Here is a 20,049-nt window from a genome sequence, read left to right as displayed (position 1 = left end):
AAGACTTGTTCTCCAGACCCCTCACCAGCCTCGTTGCCCTTCTCTGGACACGCTCCAGCACCTCAACGTCCTCCTTGTAGTGAGGGGCCCAAAACTGAACACAGTATTCGAGGTGCGGCCTCACCAGTGCCGAGTACAGGGGCACGATCACTTCCCTACTCCTGCTGGCCACACTATTTCTGATCCAGGCCAGGATGCCATTGGCCTTCTTGGCCACCTGGGCACACGGACGGCTCATGTTCAGCCAGCTGTCGACCAACACCCGCAGGTCCTTTTCCGACAGGCAGCTTTCCAGCCCCTCTTCCCCAAGCCTGTAGTGCTGCATGGGGTTGTTGTGACCCAAGTGCAGGACCCGGCACTTGGCCTTGTTGAACCTCATACTCATACAGTTGGCCTCGGCCCATCGATCCAGCCTGTCCAGATCCCTCTGTAGAACTTTCATACCCTCGAGCAGATCAACACTCCCTACTATTATGCAATAGTACAGCTCTTATTCATCTGTGCATTGGAGACATTGGAATTCTGAAGAAAACTTTTTCGTTTCCTCTTATTTTGAGCTTGAACTAGACTGCTGCTTTGGAAACAAAATGCTTCAGTGCTTTACAGAGGTAAAATATGTGTTTCATATATGTAGAAATTTATTTCTATTTATATGATCACACCCCATATATCTGCATTAATCACAAATATTTAAAACTAGGAATGACAGGAAACCTCATCTCTATCTTCCTTCTTTTTTATAAGATAAAGTGCATAAGATTTTGTTTGTTTAAATAAGAAAATGGATGGCTTTGTATGTTACCTATAATACATTAATTAAAAGAAAAAACAATGTATTTTTAACAATTATTATGAAAGTATTGTGGGGCATTCTTAGTTATTGCATGACTGAATTCTTAATCCAGAGTTGCTGCACAACGAAAGTCTAAGGATAGAAATAAGGCAAGGGAAAGGAAAAGGTCTATCTTTTGTTAGCCAAAGAATATAGTTGAAAATCAAATAAAGTTTTGGGATTACTTTCTTCAGGTGTTCTAAATCTACAGCTAGCTACTGCAAGAGTTTTGTCATTTTTGTCTTCCAAATTCATGGATCTCTGCACATTGATCGGTTGTTGAATTGTTTCAGATTAATAATTAATACAAGAAGCCATGGTTAAGTAGAAACAGGTGCTGCCATAGTTACCACATGATAGATTACAAAAAATATTTAAGCTGCATTCACAGGATTCTCTATTTGGTAGAAAGACAGTAAAGAACATTAAGATCATAATGTTTTTCCATCAGCAGCTTTTCCAGGGCGTATGCACTGAGTTCAAGCTCTAATATCAAGACTATTAAATAGAAGCAGGATGCCATGCCTGTGGTCTGGCACTATTACAGATGTAATAGTACAAGTTTTGACAGAATGGGCAGGGTCAAAGGGGAAATATTTTACATTTCCTCCTAAAAGTAGCATTAAGGAATTCTCTTAGATAGAAATTTAAAAAGAAATACTATGGGAGCTGGAAGCAGAGCTTTCTGTAATATCAAAAGTAATCAAGTGTCTATGACAACAACCCAGAACTAGATTTTTATATTCATTAACAGGGCAATTGTCCAGTTCCAGAGAGAGCCACAGAGCAGTCTATAGCACTCAGATAAATGTGTTACCACTGTGCTACCCACTGTGTTTGTTCTGACTGCATCTTGATTGTACATATTGCATACATTTTGCATATCAAGCTTTTTTATAATAGAACTATAACACTGAACTTCTTGTTGTAATGATGAAAAAGTGATGGTATGCCAGTGGTTTAACTGTCAGTGTTTTACCTGTTTGAAACTGTGGAAATGTCTGTGTCACAGTCAGGTAGATAAAAGAAAAATTGGAAGCAGTTATTACATTCATAAATTAAGATATTTCAGCTATTACTGAGAAGACTTCCCTCTTAATCTTACATCAAATCTGAAAAGCATGCATTAGGGGAAAATTCTATTAGTATGTTAAAATTAAATAATTTTTCTTTTATGTTAACATATTGATTTTAAATAATACATGTATACATCCAAATTCTTGTGCTGTGATACATGAGTAATTTCAGTCCCTACATGCACTGAGTTCAAACCTATTTTGTTAAGATTAGAAGGTCTGTCAAATACATCAAAGTGATAGAGCCTACCCCATGGAAGCACTGTGTCCTACACGGATGAAATTTTGTTGCTTTGCAGAAGCTCCTCCTATGGCTGTGACTCACAAGAAAGTAAATCCACTTTTAGATTGCTTGTTCTGAAACCAAACATGCTGAAGCTATGTAAGGAAACACTGAAGCCAGCACAAAAGCAATCTGCTGATTCAGAATTGTTTAAAAAAAAAAATAATTAAAGTCTCAGTAAACTTTGTGTGAATTAAGTAGTCTCTCCTCCCATGCCATTGGAAAGCCAATAAAAACATAAGATTGTCATAAACTCTTAATATTGAGTTTTGGCTAATTGGATAGAAATGTCCATTCTTCATCTGTCTCAAATTTATGGTGGAAAATGATCCAGAGTGATTGTGGAATGACAGAGTAAGATCCAATTACATTTGAAATTAGAAACAAGTTGTTTCATCTGTTAAAAAAAATACACAGTTCCTCCATAATTTCCAGAGCTGAAAATAGTAAATTTGGATTAAATATACTCCTGCTTTGCAAGATATTTTTAGCAGTACACCCTGTTTCCATTTTAAGCAGATCTGTTTTCAAGCGCAGTTATCTATGTCTTAGCTGTCTTTGATCAGGCGTATGAACCTTTTAATTGAATTTCTGCATTTGTGAATTTCATTTTAACAGTTTCTTATTAATTAAATCAAATGAAATGAAATCTTATGGCTAGTGTCCCAACATGAAGACCAAGAACTAGTGTAACAACACACAGTGAAATGCAAGTCATTATTTAATTGCCAAGATATTCATTGTTTAGACATGGTGATTAATTCATTTGGCATTTACAAAGATGAAAATGGTAATTCTATAATAAAGTAATTAGAGAAAGGCATATTGCCTTGAATGAAACAAGACTCAATCTGTAAATCTCGACGAACACAGGCTTAATCTAAATGGAATTCTTTTTACGTTTCTAATATTTGATATTTTCTGATGAAGATGGTGATTTTTGCCTAACAGGTGACCTTTTGCACATGAAAATAATACTTTAATACCACTTCAGCATTTCTGTTCAAGCAGCTATTAATTATTTAAACAAATTTCCACACATAGGAATATTGATAGGTAAAAGAAGTTATAAAGGGGAGGAGGTAAGGCTTAGCATTATTTATTTGGAAGTAGATTTTGTGACTTGTTACAAAGTCAGATAAAACCTATCAAATTAATTTTTAAAGTCCCTATCTTTGATCACAAAAATTATTCTTTTCCATTCATGTCATTCTCATAGTGAGTGAGAATTCATTCTCATTTGACTGGATGCCCAAACTGTACTTTAGGCCTTAGAGTGTTCCAGAACATAGATATTTTACATTTTTTATACGTCTAGTTATGTAGAAAGTTGAATATTAAAACCGGGTTTTTTTACATATTCAGTTCAAAATATGCTCAAATTTTTTTCAAAACCCATGGAATTCTGGAAATCAAGGGGGAAAAAAATAGCATCCTGTAGCAAACTTGAACCTTCCACAACCATGGCTAATTCTGTGGAGTTAGCTACCAGAATATTAGCCCTAGAATATTTGAATATCATCTAAATCTTCATTATCTAGTACTAGAATATTATCCTAGAATATTGCCTCTTTTTCTGTCATGCAAATTGTCACACACATAGAAAGGAAACCAGTATAATTTATATTTTAAACACACATTTGTACCATCACAGCTAAGAATAAGGTACAAGGATAGTGTTGCCAACAAGAATTTCTTGTTGGTCTACATTTTTCTTGTGATAATGAAGAAGCAAGTACTGGGCTACTGAATTCTGACTGAGTTTGAAATTCAGGCAGATCATCAGCCAAAAATTTCCTTCATAATGTACCTACCCCAAAAGCTGAACATGGAAATGAATGTCTCCAGGGGTCTGTTAGGCTTCTGTGCTGCCTACAGCCTGGTTAGATTTCTATATTCAAAGCAGAAGCAAAGCAGAAGCAAAGGTTTTGTCATTAATGTGTGTTCCAGGAAAGACTAGCCTTCTGTAAGTATTCTTAGAGTTAGATGATTTCATCTTTAAAGGGAACAAATAGAATTGGATTAAACACAACCTAAAAAAGAAGAGAAAATAAAAAACTTGAGTGACCACACAATTGTAAGAATTAAAGCATAGCCGAGCCTGACCAAGATCTCAAGCACTGTATCTTCAAACTGTCAGATGTGAAACCACATCAGAAAAATGTCTAATGGGATTAAACCTATACCTTGATTCAAAAACCCTTGCTTTCTGGTGAACTTTGGGCTTTGAGTTTATAATTATGTATAATATCAACAACATAAACTTTCTCATTTTAGGATGAAAATAATTGTAGAAGATGTGATATTAGCTTGCAGCTATAAGGTTCCTTTATAGTCAAAGTGAACACGAATCTTTCATCTCATCCTTCAGTTTTTATTTTTTTATGATAGCATTGCCTAAGGGCTCCAGTGTGTAGTACTTTATTCTTTGATGATTTCAACACTATTTAGCCATTGATACTTTTCTTAGTTTACAGCCTGATTGTGACTTTTGAATCACAGTGCCCAAATTTTAGAGTAGTTCAGAAAAGAGCTGGAATTCCTCCTGAGGAAGCACAGGCTGCAAAAGAACCTCTGTCACCTTCCCTATCCCAAATTGTCCTTCCCCACTCTTTCCTAATATGTGCTGTCCTCCCTGTGCAAAACTCATGAAAGTGCCTGGTCCTTGCAAGAAACTGCTTAGAAAGTAATAAGAAAGTTTTCTTGTACCTTCACTTTTATTTGCATATCTTTGCAAAGATGGCAATAATCTCACTCTTAATGAATTCCTTTGTTTAACAGTCATCAAGCCTTGAGGTAAGACATGCTTAGTAATTTAGACAATCATTACTTTGTTGATTAAATAAATACCAAATGTGGAGAGACAAATTATAAATGCAACTAATTCCAGCCTGACCAAGAAAAGCTTTTAGATGTGAATCCCAATTAGGTAGAAACAGTAGTCTGTGAAAGAGCAGGCAATGGACCATGGTTCATAAATGACTCAGAGGTCCCAAACTCTTCATGCAGGTATAGTGATCACTAATGTCCCCTCCTTGCAAGGATAATTACTGCAAATCCATACTTATTTCATGTCTGGCAGTAAGACCAACTGATTAGCAAACTGATTTATCTACTGCTTGTGTCACTGTTGAACAACTGAAGAGGCAGGCTGTCCGTTTGTTCTGCTACAGACTACAGGCATAGAACGTGTCTTCCCTGCTTGGATTACAAAAGTAGCTACACTCAAATTGCTGAGCATTGATTCTGCATTCGTTGTGCCTCCTTTTGTATGAGACAAAACCCATGGCCCTTTACATTATCATTAAATTAAGTCTGTTTTCTTCTTTTCCACTAACTGTTCCTATTGTCATAGAATCATAGAATCATAAAATGGTTTGGGTTGGAAGGGACCTTTAAAGGTCATCTAGGCCAATCCTCCTGCAATGAGCAGGGACATCATCCAACCATTGTTTACGGTTGGACTCGATGATCTTAAAGGTCTTTTCCAACCTAAGTGATTCTATGATTCTATCTTCAACTAGATCAGGTTGCTCAAACTCCTATCCAGCCTGACCTTGAATGTTTCCAGGGTGGGGCATCTACCACCTCCCTGGACAACCTGTTCCAGTGTCTCACCACCCTCATAGTAAAGAATTTCTTCCTTACATCTAGTCTGAATTTACCCTCTTTTAGTTTAAAACCATTACTCCTTGTCTGTCCCATCACTACAGGCACTATTAAAAAAGACTATAAAAAGTCTATCCCCATCTTTCTTATAAGCCCCCTTTAAGTATTGAAAGGATGCTTTTCTGAGTATGAGGGATAGCTGTGGAAGATTAGTGGTAGAGGACTAAGAAAGGTAATGTTACTGAGTTATAAAAAGGTGCTGAATTGAGCTAATTTGCTTTAGCTCCAGTATCTCCCAGTTCATACCAACAGCTTGTATTTGAGTAGGAATCTCATTAGATGATTCAATATTTGAAGTTAAAAACAAAATACCTCCACAATAAAGATAAGCCCAGAGGTTGGAGTGCTTTCTAAATGTCCATAAATAAAAGTCCATATGTGGTCTTGGAATCTGTCAAGCAGCACCTTGAATATACATATATTTCTGGGTATCACATGTTAAGCATTATCAAGGTCAACTCCCCCTTTTTTTTTTAGGTTCTAAACTACACCCCACTCTCAAAGGGACATTTTTACCGGATCCTTGTAGCAAAGACTCCATCTTACTGTGTTCCCTTCCAAAGCCCTGCTGCTAAATGGCAGCTTACGTTTCCTCTTTCAATAAAAGCAGTAAATAAAATCAACTTATAAAAAATGTCTTTGCTTTTGCTGATTGTCCCTAGAAGAAGCTATGAAATCTTGAATTACAAGAAAGGTCATTTGCTCTTTACATTCTTCTACTTTTGTGCAGTTCATAAATAATACTATGATCATATCCAAGCAACTATGTGAAGAACACTGCAAAGGTTCCAAGTTCAAACACTCAAAAATTAGGGAAAAAATGATGGATGAGGTGTAATCTCAGTTCAGCAGGAATGCACATAAGTGTGATAGGAGCATAAGTCAACCAGAGTTTTGAGGATTTGTCTGCAACTTTTCATCAAAGTGAGCACCCTTAAAGCACCAAAAATCTTTGAACCACAGGAGCTATGTTTTCTTAGAAGTGAAATAAAATCAAGGAACATTTTTTAAATGAAGCAAACTTGGCGATTATCCCCATCCACTGTGTCCTTGGAAGGCTCACCCTTCCCTTCAGGTTTGCTCTTAGTTCAGCAATCTTTCATCAGGTTTCTTGAAACTCTGCATGTAGTCCTCTCTGTATCCCTAGGAAAAATATATTTCTTTTCATCACCTCTGATCCCTGACTGTGTCTGTTCCCAGACCTCAGAAGAGAGGGAAAGAGAGATACCAACATAGTGAACTACAAAATGACAGGCAAAACTAATGCCATCTGTCACTATCTGCTTTAAGGACACATTCACACTACTGGCTTTAGATACTTAGCTTAGCCTTGCCAGGTCCCTGGGAAGTAGTCACCTGATCTAATAGATTCAGAGTATCAAGTATTCAGAGTCAAGTCATTAAAAAGAGGTCAAAGTACTTTTGAATGGCTACAGAAAATAATTCTGTGTGCAAAAGTGAGATGTTGTTGTATAGTGAGCAGAGAGGTCTCTGTTGATTCAGTACTGCTCTGCCATCCTGAGAAGGGAGCTTGCTACAGTTATATAAACTTATAAAATGGGGTTTTATGATTAGTCTATCTGTATAATTATGACACAACTGTATGTCTGGCAGTGAGTTATCCCCAGTGACACAGTAACTTTTTCATCTTATTTTCCATACTCTATGTTCCTAGCTCCATGTCAATGTCATTGATAATGCACTTTGTAGGTAAGGTTAGGGAAGAAGAGAGATGGGGCAACAGTTAAGAAGGCCATAGCATGCTGTTTCATGCAGGAAGAGAGATTTAGGGAAGAAAGATTGAAGAGAAAAAGGTTGAAGAAAGCAAATAGAATTTAGAAAAACAGGGAAGATTATGTCACTGAAGAAGTATCATGTTCTTGTTTCAGTGCCGGTGAGTGCTGTTGGTATGAAGAGAGCCAGGAAGTCTTGGAGTTGTGTGCCACATGAATGCCCCAATGCTGCTTTGACTCTCTCAAATAGCAAACAAGAGCCATTTTTTGGCATTTGAGTTTTCCATTATAATTACAGCAGTGGAGACCTTAGAATGATTGCACAGCTGCTGTGCCACCAGTCTGTAGGTGTGACACAGCTGATGCCACACAACAATTCACTGCTGCCTCTAGACCAATATGGGATCCTCTCCAATGCCCACTGTCAATTGGTGGTGTGGCACCACAGCCATGACAGTTTATATCTTGAAATTAACAATCCACAACTGATCATCTGTATCATCTGGGAGTAAGTGGTCTCACCAGTGGGATGTAATGATGTGTACCCACACTTACCATGATAAATAAATATGAGCTCCGGGGCACTACATCCCATCCATAAGAGAGCTTGTGGCTGGCAGCAGCAAGAGCAATGCAAGAGCAATACAAATCCTTGAAATTATGTGGGCATCCAGCATCACGACATTAGCAATTGCATCTTCTCCCCAAGTGCTTCTCACTGGTTCTTACTGGCTCCCTAGTCATCTCCGGAGTGTGTGACTATCACAACTTGCCATCATTGCAAAAGCAATACAGACATTGAGAGACAGGAGGTAGAGGCTGTGCATGGATGATTTGTGCATAAAGCAAAATGGGCTGAGCCTGAGGGCACCCTGTTTTTCACACAGAGTGTTTCTCCCAAAGAGGTCTATGACCAACTCATTGTGCATGATGGGACACCCCAGTCTCAAACAAGAACCATCTTTGGGAGCAGCCTGGCAGAATAGCACAGATACAGTCACTGATTTTTTTCCTTATATCATTATTATTGTCTCTTATGCTCTATTGCACATAACTTATGTCACTGGGGTAATTCCATCTGTTCTTTTTCATGCACAGTGATACAGCTGTAGATAGATATGTCAGTTTTAAAGAGAAGCACTTCCTACTGAACTGTTATTACAACTTGTAATCAAAATCTTTTGAGTCGTGGCTAAAGTGCAAGGTATTCCAAAGTAAACTAAAGCTTTTAAGGTTCAAACAACCCTAATCAATAGATTGTTTGTCAGTAAGAACTTTGTACCCTTTTCACCCTTAGTATTAGTGGCAATACAGCTCTCTGGAGGAACCACGTGTCTTTTTAACTGCCTTTTCCCAGTTAAAAGACTGTATTTCACCTTGTGACACTAGAAAAAAATATATCGTTTTACCTAGTTTTCCAGCCATAGTACCAGATTCTTTTCCAGAATGCAAAATGAACTCAACTGACCTGAAAACTGGTGTCAATAAGATCCTAGTCCATTATGGTCAAAATCCCATTTACAATTCCTACAGCCTAGAAGTATTTTTGTGCTGAGCCAATGCTTTTAAACTGAATCTCCCCTGAACTGATTGTCTTTCCTTCCTGCAAGATGTCTGCATCCACAGGTCAGACTGGTTCTTTCACAAAATGTAAGAAAGCTAATGTAGCTCAGTCAGCTTTACAGTTTAGTCAGATATATTTTTCTAACCCCTCGTAAAAGTTTAAATATTGCAAGACCCTGCCAGTATGATCGTTAACCCATGGGTTTATTATCAAAAGAGAAACATAATTAGAGAGAACTGTCAATGATAAGAAACAAGGTAGTATTCTAGAAAAGCTGTCTTCCAGATCAAATGTTCCTGTTGCAGAAACAGTACAGCCTTTAGTCTGCACTGCTATTCATAATGGAGGTTTCTGAATCCTCAGTTTGCACCAATATCTTAATAAACAACCACGAGTTCACAAGAGGTACTGATTTTTAAGCACACCAGTCATCAAGGATGCAGTCGGGAAGTGTGTTGGATGCAAGCGATGTAGAAATCTATAGCTAATGTCACTATACCATAGAGCTAGATTAGGGCAGCATCATGAGACTAGAGAGGGAAGGTTGCTTGTCAGGTGTGCACATTCACTTCTCACGTTTTTGTGAAGTCTGTTCTATCACGCAGATTTCTCCACTTAAAAGCTCCTGTCTCAAGGTGTGAAGTAGTCTGGAGTGAAAATGGAGCCATGAGACAGCTTTTTGCCTCTATCATTTGCTTTCTTTCTGGATGTAGTGACAGATTATTTAGATCTTTCCCACTAGATCTAACTGTCAATGAAGATGATAGAAGAAAGAAGTGCTGGAATTTCCAAGAGTAAATTCAGAATTATTGCAGAACTGAGCAAACAAGTAAGCACTGTCCATTATTGCTCACAGCATGGTGATCTCTGATTTGAATAACCAGAGAGGTGGTGGGCACCTCTTACTACAAAGCAGGACCAATTATACTATTCTATCATTTCTATCACTATACTAATCTATGCCATTTTTGTTACATACAGTCTACCAAGCTTCTCAATGTTGACAATTCCACAAACATCTCAGGAAATTTATTTCGAGAGCTAAAATAATCTAAACCTAACATGATCAAATTATTCCTTTCCCATTTTCAGAATTCATTTTTGTACTAAGAAACTCTTACTCTGTCTCCTTACTCTATCCCCTCTAGATCTGTATCTTTCATGAACACAGTGTGTCAATCTAGGCTTTACTCCAACTGAGACCTTATAGTTATTAGAAGGGGAGAAAATAGGGGCCATTTCACAAGAGAAATTTCACAAGACAGCCAGCAGTTCTGTGGAGCATTGCATCTTACAAAGAAATTTCTAAACAACTAGTGAAGAACTTGTAGCTATTGATCCAAGCCAAATGTTCATCATGCTAATGGAGTCTCCCCCCAAAGAGTTTCTGCCTGGGAAAACATGCAGTAAGTGCAGGCTTTGCACACTCTTCCAGAGGCAGGTGACTTATGAAAGCAATCAGCCTTCATTCTTTCAGGATCTAGTAGTACCTACCATATGATAGAAATATAATTAGAGCTTCTATGGTTGACAACAGAGTCAGTTTGATCTGAGGATGTGGCAGCCGTTACCATCTTTGTCTGCCCCATCTTTCAACTACAATGAGATTACACATATGAGATGGTTGAAACCACAGTTTTCCAAAATGCACTCAAATTCAAAGGCATTAAGAAATTAACAGAATGATACATTAACAGCATGGATCAGTAGACCATTAAAATGATCTCAGCCCTCACATACTGCGAGCAGATTCATCTCATTCTAGTGTCTATTTCTAGAAATGACAGACAAAAGGATGCATATTTTGGGTTTTTTTGATGCAATATATCAATGGGACACAGAAAGCATGTATTTAAGGCCTAATCCTTTTCAGAGCTCCATGCTGGCTAATTAGGATGGATTCACAGCCCTCTTGCTGATTTGATTCTCAGCTGCCAGCCTCCTTTGCAAGCAGTCGGCAGCCACTTTGGCTGCTGGTACCTTGCCATCTTGCTTGGGATTATAGCATTCAGCTCCCAGTAACACAGGGAGAGAGCACTAAAAAGTTGAAAACAGCTCCATCAGGGTGGTCTTAAACAATGCATATTAATTTATTACAAACTACATTTTTTTCGTCTTTTTTTTTTTTTTTTTTTGTGAGAGCAAGGGTCTAATGCAAAAGTGGTCAATTGTCCTCATCTACCCAACTCTTCCATTCACATGAAAGCAGTAACAGTATCTCTAACAAAATAATTTTTCAGGGAAATGAGAAAGATTAAATTTCCTTGTTCTGTTACATGGAAATAACACTTGCAGTTAATATTCTAGTAGTGTTGCTATAGAACATGAATCAACGTTGGAAAGCAGGTTCCATCTGACTGGACGTTATTACAGAGCTTACAATAATAATGATTTAACTAGATGACTGCTGCCCTGAGCATATGAAAACTTCTCATGTAAACATCTAATTAACAGTCTTAAATTCGCAAGAATCTCATTTCAACGAAATTAAAGTTTCTGCTGTTCATATTATATTGCTGAAATTAATGTTAACACTTCAAGCATAGAATAGTTTGGCTGTTTTGAGCTGTGTCTTCATCTACTATAAATCAAAATAGATCCATGTAGTTGAATGAAATTATATCATTTTACACTGGCTAAAGATCTGCCCCCTTGAGCACCTGGACTGTGAATTTTACCTCTTGCATACTAAGTCTGCCTTCGAGTACTAATGTTGCTTTTCTAGCTAACAAGTGAAACATAGAAATATCTTAAAGTAACTAAAAGTTTTCCCATGTATTTTTCTGTTCCTGAGGGAATTATGCAGTTTTACAAGCACTTTATTATTTCTAAAGCTTCTGAGGAAAATAGAATAAGTTAATAATTCATTGCTGTCACTTAGGAACATGGAAAAAAAAGTCTTCTCCTTGAAAAGCAGGAACCTTTTCTAAGTAGCGGAATATTTCTGACATTGAAATAGTGTGTAAAAAAGAGGAAATAAATTTAATTATTAAAAATATTAAAATATTAAAATAAATTTTAATTTTAAATGGATCAAGAGTACAATATAGATTATAAAAATATAAAAGAATATTTTCCATATTTTAGAGTAATTTCAGCATGTTTAGAGATATATTGTCCTAAACCCAAAATATTTTATAAAAGCTTTTAAAAGAACTTTTGAACTACAATGCAGAGCAGAAAAGACCTTAAATGGCCTTTCCTACCCTCTGGGACACTGACCCTGACATACCTTCTGAGGAATTCTTCCAATTTTTCTTCTTTACGCAAGACCAAACACATTTTAGAGTAATTTCAGCATGTTTAGAGATATATTGTCCTAAACCCAAAATATTTTATAAAAGCTTTTAAAAGAACTTTTGAACTACAATGCAGAGCAGAAAAGACCTTAAATGGCCTTTCCTACCCTCTGGGACACTGACCCTGACATACCTTCTGAGGAATTCTTCCAATTTTTCTTCTTTACGCAAGACCAAACACATGTTGGGGCAAAATATTTGAGCAGAATGGCAAGGTGCCAATTAGCAAAGCGATGCTAAGCTTTCAAAATGTACCAACTGATCTCTCTTACTTGAGGGTACCGGTCAAAATATAGAATAATTTAAAAGTCTTCTTGTTTGTTTGATTTTTATAGGTAATAGATTACTGATTTGAACCTCTGTTCCATTTACAGTTAGGCTCTGATTCAGTTTAATACCTTAACAGATGCTTAAATTTTAGGACCTTTATATCATCATTGACATTAATGTTATTAATAGTGTCTTTAAAGTAAACTATGTGCTTAAGTACTGGTCTGAATAAAGTCATTAATACGAAGCACCGTTAAAACCAATAATGACCAGCCTACTCTTACAAAGAAAAAAGCACTCCAAGAGACCATGTTGATTCTGACATATCAGTAGTTTCCAGCATTTACTGCTCAGCAACACTGCAGAAATCATACTTATTCCCTGTGCTTAGAACAGAAGCTACATTTGTTAGGAAAAACTGACTTTTAGTGTCAGCCACTTGAAATTATATTTATATATCTGGACACCATTTGCACCAGCGAGAGCTGTGTATTTTCATGCACAAATGTTACTGTGCAGCAAACGGCAAGGACAAAACGAGAGGCCCGGTTGTGGCTCTTTTGAAAAAAACTGCCCTAAGACAGTTTGCATAGATTAGCTTAAATAGAGCTGGAAGTAGTTTGCAGTACATTAATGATAAGTCTTAGCACATTCCAATGACCTAAGATATCACACATAGGAATTGCACCATTATAAATGTTTGAAAATCTGAAGTGAAGAAAATCAAAATAATTTTGTGTTTTGCCAAGGGACTGGGCCAAACATAGTCTTGTTTCTAATTAGGTCAACAATATTTAAATAAAAAGACTATCTAGGGTGATAATATAAAAAATGTATATAAAATAGATGGTATTCTGCTTACTTAAGTGGTTTTACTATAGTAATAACTCATATCCATTTTCTGTGAGAGTTAGAGGCTTGTACATCTATTATAAAGGAGCAAGAGAAAGCACGGGGATATGAGAGAGCCCACAACCATTCAAGGAGAAATAAAGATTTCAACTATTTACAAATACTTGTCCTGATTCCTTGTAATCTACATTAAAGGATACTGACAGATCCCATACCCAAGCTAATGTGAAATGACAGATTGCTCAGATCAGAACACTGTGAGGGGCCACAGGCTAAATGAGTCAGTGCAGCTTCTCTCCGTTTGCATCTTTAAAGTTCTTATTGCCAAGATGCACACAAACCAATTTCATACTCTTGGTTTTAGACCCCAATGAGAAATGCAGGGGAAAAATTTCTAACCACTTCAATAACTTACACTTTTCTTTTACCCAGTCACTAGGTGTTAAAGTTTACAAAGCTTTTAACTAGCTGTAATGCTTCCCTGATTGCTGTGATTATTTCTCTAAAGTCTTGTAAAAATTGACTTTAGTATGAAAGATAAAGTCAAAATACAATACAAAAAAAAATGAATTGAGAACAGAGAAAGATAAAAGTATGTTTAGCCTAATCAAACTATTCATTGCTAATTCTTCCTCCCCATGAAAAATAGCCACACAATTGACTTCTATTTTTTACTTCGTAATTTTTAATTAAAGAATATAAAGCTCCAAGTGTAAGCTGTCTGGCATTCATTTCTATTAAGATCCAGAGAGTGTCGCTGTCTCTGCTACAAGTCCTCAGCAAAATCCTGAAGGTTGTGTAGCAATTGTAACTTTTGCTGCCTCAACTGCTCAGCTCGTTCAGCATCCAGACTCCAGGGTCCACTGCAGATTTTTTAAACAATTTCTAGCCACAGCATCAAGACATCTGTTTGTGAGAATCCTCTATGAATGATGCAACAGAATGAAAATTAGAGTTTCCCCTTCTCATTATCTTAATCTTGATGGAAGCCTCTGCTCTCTGATTTTACATGTGATAGGAAGAACAAATGCACATCCTGGCCCTGGTGGGTCAAGGTAAAAATGTCCCTGGTGATAAAGAGAGCTGAGAATTTCCACTAACTAAACCAGTATGTCCCCTACTGGCTGTAAATATTATCTGAGAACTTCCATGCTGGGTGGTACCAGGTATTAATGTATTAATATTTTGTCTGTAAGACAGTGGAACAGTAAAAGTATCCAGACTACTAATACAATTCATTTATCCTTAAGAATTAATCAAAGGGAAAATAATCACAACAATATGGCAGGCAGAATAGACCTCCCTTTTTTATACCAAAACAATGATGACGTTATTTCCTACTTCTTTATCCTTCCCCTCAAAATAAGGCCAAATATTACGGTCACTCTCACAAGTTTTCTGTGCGTAAAACAACAGGAAGGAAAAAGCTTGTTAATTTTTGATCAAAAATGCTGTAAAATAAAGGATACTTCTTTAAAATCCTGCCAAACTCCCCATACAAGCAACTCTTAAGTACCATATTCTACTCAGTCCTCTAAATCACATGAAGCCTAAAGGAACCTGAATTTTGTCATTCCAATTGTGGGGACCTTCCACCCTGTTCATCTCCAGCAGCATTTTTCCCTACCTCTCTGTCAGTCAACACTAATTAAGAGAAGGCATTTCTGATTGCCAAATAAAGGACTTCCAAACACCATCTATAACAAAGATCCAGCATTTCCTATGAGCCTAATCTCCATCCATCAGCTTCTCAGCAGACACTTGGTCTCAGAGAACACCTTTCTGTTCACATCAACATCACATATGCAAACAGTATGAACTCTTATCTTTCCAGATAAAACAGCACACTCTTTATCAGGGATCTTACTCTCCCTGGTACATACTTTATTGGTAAAAGAAGAACAAAACTGATGAAATGACTGATCTGTGTGAGCTAATGCATTTTTGTTTAAACAAATGTAATAAGAACGTTTCTGATCTTAAGCGTTACTGCTGAACAATAGCTTTGAATAGATTGCAAATATTTTTACAGTGAAAATAATTACTTGGAAATATTGTCTGAAAACTATAATTACTGAGTATTTTGCAGCCTTCCAATGTCAATCTAAGTCCAATCCTGAAGCCTTAAAGAAGAAAATTTACACTCTCATTCATGCTTCTATGGTTTTGTAACAATTCTCAACCTAGTTTACCAGGTTATGCTGTCATTAGCAAACCTGACATTATAGAAATGCTACTAATATGTATTTCCAAACTTGCTGATATTCTAGACAAGAAAACCACAGGCATTGCAAGCTGGGCATCTAACAACTGCACTATTTCAGATAAAATCATAGTGGAAAAATATAATACACACAGATATCAGATATGCTTTGAAATTCACATTTGATTTCAATTTAGCTCTTTTCGTTATTAATTTGTTGGGGTTTTTTAGCTTCATGGGCATACAGCATGCAGTATAATCGATTTCTGAGACAGCAGGTGTTTAAGTTCAAAGATCAACATCACACTTGGTGCTCACCACCACCATCATTAGCAGACTTTATACCCCTTAAGTCTTTAGACTGTCTCTAACATTATTCTATAGGCCTGAGTCATCTACCCCCACACAAATTCCTGCTGCCCTTTGAGAGTCCTACAGCGTCATCCTGGCTCACATCTACACTTCAAAAAGACACACTTACACCTGCTGTAAACCTCTGTGTCTGTGCTGTAAGCAGTTAAGTCCTCTCATAGGTCTTGTGTCACATTTGTCGGCCCTGTGCAGGTGTCTGGGATACCCTATGGCTATTTCTATGTGAGCAGGTAGTATGGATCAATAGAAGCAGCAAAAAGTTGACACTGTCCACACTGCTTAATTCTGAGTTTCTCTTTGGAATAGTTCTAGTCCCATTCCACAGACTGGGTGCATATTTGTAGCTGAAAAGCAATGCACTCCTCAAGCATCCCTCCCAGTTTAGTATCAGCTGAAGTTCATGTGCTCAGACTGCTTCATTTTACAAACCAAAGCCACAGCAAGTAGGGACAATGGAGAAATTAATTTCCAAGTCACACTCAGTGCGAACAGCAGCTTGGATTTTGTCCCTCAAATGATGGTACTTACGTCTGGGGAACTAAATCAAGTTTTGAGGGTGAGACTCAGTTCCAAGTTGAGATATCTGAGTGTAGATATCTACAAAGTGAATTACATATCTAAACTTTTTTATTGTTAATAGATGTTCCACTGACTACTGACAAGATCCATGAATTAACATGTAAAATAGAAACTCATCTCACATGCAGACACCTTAGCTTTCATTTTATGAACAGCCTCTAGAACAAAAGGTTTTCTTTCCTCCTTGGTCATCCTGATGATCCTCCTGAGTGCCAGCTTGATTAGAATTAATCTTCCTGAATACTGATTATCAAAATTGTCCTATATTCCATATTATTTTCCTCAGCACCTTATGTATTAACACTTCCATAATGAGCTGCAGGTTGTTATCTGATATATTCTAGGGTTGCATTTGCCTTTGCTGCATGATACTGTTAGTTCAGAGCCACATTCACTACTTTTATATGAGTCTGGTGCTCAGAGTCATCAAAGCCCTCCTGTTTGATATGCAGATCTTGCTCTGTCAATGAACTGTTTATTTCATCAAATTTCTAGCATCCTTCTTTTTGTATCCTGGTCATTATGAAAAATAAGATAATAGTACAAAGAGCCATTTTTCTTTCAAAAAAATTAATTTTTCTCTTCTGTTCAACCAGTTTCTTAACTATCTTAAATTTCTGTATTAAACCTGTTTAACCAGTCATGTGAATTTCAGCATGAAAATCATTCTTGAAACCCATAGAAGATCAAATCTGAATTCATTTTCTCTAGAAAATGTTTCCTCTTAATAAATATCACAAAAATTTAGTCTCATTTTATTTTAGTTAAATCATGTTGAATTTTCTCTCATGTCTGTTTGCTGTCATATCTTGATTATTCTTTCTTAATAATTCCTGCTAAAATCTTTGTTGCTATTGATCTTAAGCCAGCATGCTTATTGACTCCAAGATGATAACGCTCATCTCTTTTTCTCTGTGTTATTAGACAGATGAAAAATCTTTTCTACAGAGACACTAAGCTCATGTGCCAATTTTTTCAGAGTCCTTGGATGGACAACATCTATTCCTTTTATGTGGTTACAATGAGTTTTTCTTATACTTAAATACAATAATCTCCAAACTATCACCTTGATCTTTCATCCATCTTTCTCTATCCGTTCATCTATCATCATCTTTCCCTCAGTTTCTAATAAATTAATAATTTAGGATTTTTTTCCTGAATTATCCTTAACTCTACCCTAACCCCATTTCTTCTCTCTTTGCTTCCTTTTTATTTGTGAAGCTAAAAAACCTTTTTGCTATGGTATTTTCTTATTAACATGTGTAGACATACTATGCAGGTGGTCTCTCCGTGACTGAGAGATATTGGCAAGGAAGGAGAAGTCTATGTTCCTGCTGTGTGCAGCAAGTGTTATGTGAATAAATAAAGCATTTCAGCTTCCATCAGAACCAGCCTCTGGCTTTTTTCCCAAACACAAAAAGAGGAAGAACAGATGAATGCTAGGCATTTTAAGGAAACTATTAATTTCTGAGCCAAATAATTCACCAGCAAATTTGTTTGCAATTCCTTTGATTGAGCAATCACTCTTTTCCTCATGGGTAGCAAGAGCTTTTAGCTAAATAGAAATGTAGCTGATAATATGTATAAGATTCATTAGATAATCTTCCATATGCATCTAACTTTCTTTTTCTCTGAGCTCAGAATGAAAAACAGTTTTATATCAGGATTTATGCTGCGTATAAGCTTTTATAATTTGTAAACACTGTAGGAGTGTCCTTTCATTTGTCTGATGCTGACAGTATATTGATGAAAACTATTACTGTTCTGCAAAGGCTATTGTCATACTAATGATACGATGTCCTCAGAGCATTGATCACAGAGCATCTTGATAGGAAAACAAAACTTACACCAAGAGGAAATGCCTGTCAGTTCCTAAAGCAGATTGTTTCTTCAAAGGTGTTACATATTATTATCACAAAATTTAAGGCCATCTTATTTGTTGGAAAAAAACCCCAAAACCTCAAAACTCTGATACAGAGGCATTTGCTTAATATAATTATGTTTTCTATAAAATTACCTTTAGACAAATAATGGGACTCAAATACTGATACATATTTGTTTAGAGCAAGATCGGAGATATATCATCAGATTGCACTAGGGAATTTGAGAGTTGACATGTCCTTCCTCTGCCCCATTCACTTTTGAAGCTATTATTTTCTTCTGTCTCTCTGCTGAGAGCAGTGAGTGGTTTCACATCTGAAGTGAATAGAAGTACATTTTTCACTGGAATGAAATTCTGTTTTCTCCACCACAATGTTTATAAACCTCAGATATTAAAACACCATTTTTCACAGAGTCAGAGAATAGGGGATATTATCCTTTTTCCAGAAAAAAAAAATGCAGTCTCATATTAGTGATTTAGTTTGAGCACATTATTGAATCTTAAGCCTTTGGTAAATCACTCCTAGCTTGAATCAAAGGTAACTCAGCTTTGCATTTTAACACGTCCAGCCTAGAAAGGGAATTCCTTCCCTTTTTTGGCTGCTGAAGAGCCCAACACAGACCTGTTAATCAGGATGATCAAAGCGTCTTACTCCTGGTTAAATACTTCTCAAGAGTATACCACAACATTGTACCCTCCATGATTTCTGATCATAGCCTCAACAGGGGACTCCCAGCAGAAGGAGTCACTACATTAACAGATAGAAAGCCCTCTCTGGAGAGGTATATCTAAAAATCCAACCATTGCTGGGGAAGAGCCACCCACCTACTTAGTTAGACTCTTTCTCTAACACAAAGAGAGGTCTTACTTTACTTTCAAAATACAGGAGAAGGAAGCACTCCTTCATATCCTCCTCCACTTCTATGTGATACCTGAAAACATTTGCTGAGGATTGTCTGCTTTCAGTGTCCATGCCTGCTGGAGGGCTTCCAACCAACATCTCCCATGTCCTTTGAGAGATCCATAACCACTACCCAACCTAGGAAAGGATATACAACATCTGCAAGCAGAGCTTGGCTTAAATGCCATTAAGAGTTGCCATGTTCCATTTAGGCTTGTGGTTCTTCTCTGTCAGGAAAGGAGCAACGGTTATTTAGTGCTCTTCCAGGGCTGCAGCTTTACATATAATAAATTCAGGGGGGTTGTCATTTTAGAACAGCAAAAATGTGTTAATTTTCACCTCTATGTAGCTTCATGGACTTAATGATTAATACTGTGTAAGCAAAGCCAAAATCTGAAACTCCTAAATGTAAATGGTTTAACAACATTTCTCATGAGTATGCTTCAGTGGGGTAACTTACCTAGAGATGTAGTGGAGCTGCAATCATACAAGACTCAAGGAAAAAAATAAAAGCTGAGCTACAAGCAGATTATT

The 20,049-nt window shown here is 36.9% G+C and overlaps 1 protein-coding gene across 1 annotated transcript in view; it reads left to right on the top strand.

Annotated features, from left to right (window-relative positions):
* CNTN5 (contactin 5) overlaps positions 1–20,049 on the top strand; it is a 296,554-nt gene that overhangs the window by 201,394 nt on the left and 75,111 nt on the right. The gene's annotated exons all lie outside the window — the stretch shown is intronic.

This window comes from Aptenodytes forsteri, unplaced genomic scaffold, assembly GCF_000699145.1.
Source record: "Aptenodytes forsteri isolate BGI_AS27 unplaced genomic scaffold, ASM69914v1 Scaffold350, whole genome shotgun sequence".
Classification (NCBI taxonomy): Eukaryota; Metazoa; Chordata; class Aves; order Sphenisciformes; family Spheniscidae; genus Aptenodytes; species Aptenodytes forsteri.
Note: the sequence above shows the minus strand (reverse complement) of the source record. Positions and strands in the feature narration are given on the sequence as shown.